This window comes from Canis aureus, chromosome 14 (assembly GCF_053574225.1).
Source record: "Canis aureus isolate CA01 chromosome 14, VMU_Caureus_v.1.0, whole genome shotgun sequence".
Classification (NCBI taxonomy): domain Eukaryota; kingdom Metazoa; phylum Chordata; class Mammalia; order Carnivora; family Canidae; genus Canis; species Canis aureus.
The window spans coordinates 25,954,222-25,960,148 of NC_135624.1; the positions used below are offsets into that span (position 1 = coordinate 25,954,222).

At 47.6% G+C, this 5,927-nt stretch overlaps 1 long non-coding RNA gene across 2 annotated transcripts; it reads left to right on the forward strand.

The window, feature by feature from the left end:
* Window positions 1–475: 475 nt before the first annotated feature.
* Window positions 476–5,695, forward strand: LOC144283288 (uncharacterized). 2 transcript variants are annotated; one of them, XR_013351727.1, is made up of 4 exons: window positions 476–765; window positions 3,759–3,848; window positions 4,684–4,905; window positions 5,398–5,695. It is a non-coding gene; the product is annotated as an uncharacterized LOC144283288 (long non-coding RNA). The 2 variants fall into 2 exon arrangements; XR_013351728.1 differs by lacking the exon at window positions 4,684–4,905 and having other exon boundaries at window positions 479–765; window positions 5,402–5,695.
* Window positions 5,696–5,927: the final 232 nt, after the last annotated feature.

Sequence of the window (5,927 nt, forward strand, 5' to 3'; positions counted from 1 at the left end):
GTTACTGATGCAAGGTCTTCACATGGCATTTCCCTTTGCTTTCCCTTTGCTTCCTTTTGCTTGGAAGTCTCTTCTCCCAAACACTATGTGGTGGCTCCCTCATTACAATGTCGGCCTCTGTTCAAATGTCACCTCCTCTGACATAAAGCCGCTTCTGTATTATTTCCTTTGTACTATCCCACCGTATATATTAATTTATTTATGATCTCTCTTCCTCACTAGAATATACTCTCCATGAGGGTAGGGATTCTAGTCTTCTGTTCAATTCCGCATCTATAGCACCTAAAGCAGTACCTGGCACACATGGTAGGCACTCCGTGTATATTTATTATATGAATGAATGAATGAATGAATGAATGAAAAGGGAGACTTCCCTTGGTTGGGGAGGAGTGAGTAGCCTGGGAGCGGGGTGGGTGGGTGCGCTCTGTCAGAAGAACACACAGGAGGCAGAGACAAGAGGCAAGGTCTCCGAGGGCAACTGTGTCCATGGCAACCCAGGCCGGAGGCCCAAGTGGCTGCTCTTGGGGGAAGGCCAGAGGAGGCCGGCAGGCTGATGGAGACTGTGGTGACGCCAGGGGAAGCAGAAAGTCAGTGCCCAGGCTGGCAACTAGCTCAGACACTGAGACTCTTTCTCTGCTTCCACCTCACTGCTCTGGCCGTGGCAGATCCAGCAGATGGGCTCCTGGCAGGAACTGGCTCTCAGCAGGGCACAGGGTCTGCTCCTGCAGGACAGCAACCCAGCCTTCAGCTCTGCAGCCGACGGAGGTACCCATCACCACAGAGCCCTGCATCCTAAAGCTCAAGGGAACCCCGGCAGGTGGACAGCAGCCCTGCAGCAAGGGCTGTGGGTGAGGGCACAGTCATCACGGCGCCTGGAGGAGCCATGAGAATAAGAAAACCAGAGTGGCCAGCCTGCCTCTCACTGTGAGCCGGGAGCATCACTTAGCTTATCCCACCCGGTCCTCCCAGCGCTCTGGGTGAAGGGGGCTATTTATCCTCATTTAAAAGAAGGCCAGCGTCTCTGGTGCAGGGGCCTGTCCAAAGTCACACAGGCCAGAAGTGCTGGAACTAGAACCCAATCGCCCCTTCTCCTTCTGCTCTTCTCTTGTGTGCCAGCCACGAATCCCTACAGAGTAACCGGGCCCAGGCCCCACCTGCCCCTTCTCCTTAGGCTGCCTCCCATAGAAACCTTTCTTCCCATATGCCATACCTTGTCCCTTTGTGTGTTCTTGATTCTGGACCATTTTGGAGTCTACTTTATCCTGCTGTTTTGCCAATGAATACACATCATTAATTCTTTTGACAAACGTCTGTGGAACCCCTGTTCTGTGCCAGGTGGGCAGTGATGAACAGTAACAACCCCAGGGCCGACTGAGGAGCCCTTCCTCTGTGCCAGGCTCTGTTCTATGAGCTTCGCATGTCCAGACCCATTCGGTTCCCACAGGCACCTTCCAGGGTGGGAGATGTCCTTCCTATTTCAGAGAGGAGATCACTGAGCTCCAGCAGTTTGGTGAGGGTGGTTGAGCTGGGACAGCAACCAACCCATCTGACTCCAAAACCCTTCATGATTGGTCTACACCAAGAAATCAGGTCTGAGACAGACAGACAGACAGACAGAGAGGAAGGGGCATGGTATGTTAGGGGTGTAGGAGAGGGAGTCACACATTTGGTTGGGTCCCCGTGCAAGTGGACAATGAAAAAGGTAAGTGATTTCACCAGGTAGAAGAGAAAGGACATTCAAGATGGGAATAAAAATCCAGACAAAAGCAGAGACCTTTGAGTACTGAGTGAGTTTGTACACACATTGATTTCTAAGCTCCTTGAGTCTTGTTTGCTTTCATATATATCTACTCCTCAATAAATATTTGTGAATTTTAAGAAATCAGATTTCAACTGGCGTGGCTCCCAGCTTTGGGGCAAGAAAGGAAGAAATGTGCATTTGTTGAGGACTGACTAAGCACCAGGCCCTGTCACGTATGGGGGTCAAGCAGTGTTCAGGACAAGTCTGGATGGTGAGCGTTGTCTCCACTTTACAGAGGAGGAGACTGAGGGGCAGACAGGACGTGCGACTTTGTGCCTCACTTCCTGCTTCCATATCCTCCCTGCTTTACCATAGTAAGGCCTCTGGAGTGGTTTCCACCTCTTGAGCAGACACCTGGGAAGCTGCTGAAAGGGTCTTCTGCGACATCACTTTCAATTTCCCCTTTGCATTCCTCTGTCCTTCTCCCCTCGTCCCTGTCCCCGTGACTGACTGAGGCCCTGTTCTCCCAGGCCCTACAAGCACCCTCCCTTTCAGAGTCATGTGGGCAATAGGACTTCCAAAGGAATAAGCATTTTTTTGTTTCAAAACTAAAAACTTACTTTCTTCCTCCTTTTTCTATCATAGAGCACTCTATGTTCAATACTGAAAAGTTGGAAGATTTAGAAAAGCCACATGACCACTGTGTGATTGGGGGCAAGCCTCGTAAGCAATGAGCCTCAATTTCTAAAAATTGTCAAAGGGAAGGGCGCCTGGGTGGCTCAGTTGGTTAAGCATCTGCCTTTTGCTCAGATCATGATCCCAGGGTCCTGAGACCGAGCCCCACATTGGGATCTCTGCTCAGGGGTGTGTCTGCTTCTCCCTTTTCCTCTGCTGTTCCCCGCTGCTTGTGCTCTTTTCTCTCTCTTGCAAATAAATAAGTAAAATCCTTCAAAAAAATTTCAAAGGAAAATCAAAATCATGTATCATAAGTGCACAAAAAGAGTTTGTAGGTACAGATCTGCCCATCACAGCATTGTCTATGCTCTTGAGAAATTAGAAACTATCTGTCCATCAACAGGGAATCGGTTAGATAAATTTGCTACATCCGTACAAGGTTCCCTTAAAAAGTATGATGTTGATCTATAGTCATTGAGTTAGAAATGTCTTGGCTTACCATGGAATGGTAAAAGCCATATTACAGTGGATGTAAAGGGTATTTTCTTCTTGTCTCTCCTGTCTACTCTACCCTGCTCCATCCTGTCTTGTGCCCTGGGGTATCGGCCCCTAGGGATGACCATCAGTGGGCTTCTTTGTCTTCTGAGTTGGCCAATGGGAGGTACCAGTGGTTGGAGGGTAGGGGAGAGTGAGATTGAGGCTCCGTGTTTGCCGGTTTGCTGGGGCTGGCTGTGTCTCCACTGAAGGTTACAGCTCCTGACAAGTAACCCTCTTTGTACAGCTCCCTGCCCTTGGCCTTCAGACCTATGAATGATAATGGCTCTCCCCTGTTGCTAGGCCTAGTGTACTGCACTATTCCCTGCTGGTTTTCCTAACCTCTGCCCAGGCCAATGAAAACAGTCCCTATTAAATTCTCTGCCAATGATTCACTTGACTGTACCATCTATTTCTTCCAGGAGCCCAACTAACAGGATAATATAATCCCAGGCAGGTAAAATTATATCCAACTGTAATCCAAAAAGGGAGGTCTGGAAGGATGGCCATGAAAACATTACTGTCTCAGTGTGATGGGATTTGGGTGGGATTTTTTTCTACTTTCTGCCTCTGTGAAATTTTTTAAACTTTTCTATAACAAGCAGGGATTGTCTTTGATTCCAGAAAAACAAACAAATAAAACAGTTGTTGTAAGGGTCAGATGAGAGCAGGACATGAAAAGTGCTTTGTACATTGGGAGCTACTGTTCAAACTTAAGGTCCTAACGAGTGAGCCAGCTGGTGCAAGGATTTCTAGGATACTTTCATTAAGGCCTGATTTCCTCACATATGGGCTGATTTCCCTCTAGAAAGAAGGACTTGAGTGTAATCGGACCGGCCCTGCAAATCTTGGCTTTTTCTTTCTGGAGCATCTCAGCAAACGGTCTAGTTCAAGGCAAGTCTTCTCTGCCCCCTCCTGCCCTTCACATCAGTGACCCACCTCCTGCCCCAGCCCCCACTGCATTCAAGGGCAGAGACAGCCAGATGAAAACCGTGGTAATGAACTTGCAGCAAAGCTGCCCCTGTGGTCTCATGGGTCAGCATGTCTCTGCCAAAATGAAAGAGAGGACTTCCAAAGGAATGCCTCCTTTTTTTTTTTTTTTTTTTCCCACAAAACTTGGCAATGAATTAATCATTGTTTATCGGGGCTGTGTGATACTAGGTCCCAGTAATGGTTCTGAGACATAAATCACAGATCTCTGGGGGTGGGGTCGAGGAGGGGGCCCAGGATGGTTGTGAAGAGCTGTTCTTCTAGCCCAGGGAAAAAATATCCTTGTTTTCAAGCGGCTGGGAGTGCATTCTGGGCTATTTATAATCTGCTGCCGAGCTAAGGCGTTTCTGCAGCTGGGCCTGGGAGATAATTAGCACAGTTTTCTTCTTAAGCCAGGTCTGCAAAACAGAGCCTTCTCCTCTGGTAGCCCACCCCAGCCCATCTGCACCTGGCCTCCCAAGTCCGACCTCCCTCCCTTGGTTTCAGCTTTCTAGACAGCATTGAAAGACAGAAAGGCTGAACTGCCTCAGCTCAGAGATGAAGGCATGGCTTGTGACCCACTGGCAGATGGATTTGCCCAGAGCAGACCCGTGGAATGTCCAGGGAACTTGGCGCAAAGGGCCTTTGAGGGCTGTGGGGAAGGGGCACATGCCACAGGCTCTGTTTCCTTCTCTCAGATGGAAAAACAGGGTCCCAGGGAGGGCAGATTCCAAAATTATCCCTTTGTATTTCTTGGCAGGAAGGCAAGCATCGAGGCAAAAGTTCTGGAATAGGGTTCCAAAAACCTGGCTGCCTCTCCCACAACTGCCTGGTGACCTGGAGCAAACCCCTTCGTGTCTCTGGACCTGTTTCCTTATCTAGAAAGGGCAGGGAGGGGGAGAAGCTCAGTATTTTTCACACTTTTAAAACTCATTAAAGCTCCTTTATAAGAGCAATGTTGCATAGAAGTGGAGTATATAAAACTGGTACAAACAGGGTAACTGGTTGAAGTGGACTGGGGAGGGGGCTAAGACTGGAAGCCCACCCACCTGGCCTCTTTCTCAGTCTACCCTGATGGATGAAGGATGTCCAGGAGCCTAGGGCTCTAAGAGAATTTGGTCGCTGCTGGCTCAATGGTGTCTAACATTCTGAGCTTTGAAATCCATTCATTCATTTACCCATTCATCCCCCACAAATATTTACTGACTTGTGTCAGGCTGGACTTGGTGTTGGGGATGAAAAGAAGAATAAGAAAGCCATTGTCCTTGCCTCACGGAATTTGCAAAGTAGTTAGATAGACATTGATTACATACTATATTTAATATATTGATTAAATATATAAATTATGTAAATGTATGAATAATATATAATATACAATATATGTGTTTTTATATATTACACATAATAAATACATTTCTAAGTGAGGTTTTACTGAAGTGGGTTGGGCCCTAAATCCAACGTAACTGGTATCCTTACAGGAAGAGAAGTGACACAGAGACAGAGCCACACAGGATAATGCCCTGTGATGACTGGAGCAGAAATGCCACCGCAAGCCAAGGAACACCAAACACTGTCAGCAAACCACCAGAGACTAGGGGGAGGCAGGGAAGGAGTCTTCTCTGGAACCTTTAGCGGAAGCGAGGCCCTGCTGACAACTTGGTTTTGGACTTGTGGCCTCTAGAACCATGAGAGAATACATTCTGCTGTTTTAAGCCACCTGGTTTGTGGTATTTGTTACAGCAGCCCTGAGAAACTAATAAAATTAATAAAAATGCAGTTCTTATTATTCACAGTGGTTATGTTTTATAAAGTCACCACAAGAACTGAATTAGTGAATACTGGACCATTGCTCCCAGGGGAAACACAAGGTTAGGTTCCTGGGAGCCTCTGCCCACAACATTTCATCCACCAATCATTACATAATCTTGGGTTGTGTGCGCTTCTGTTGAAAGGCATCTTATTTAGTATCTACTGTCGACTCATTAACGTTGACCTTATGGCCAACAGC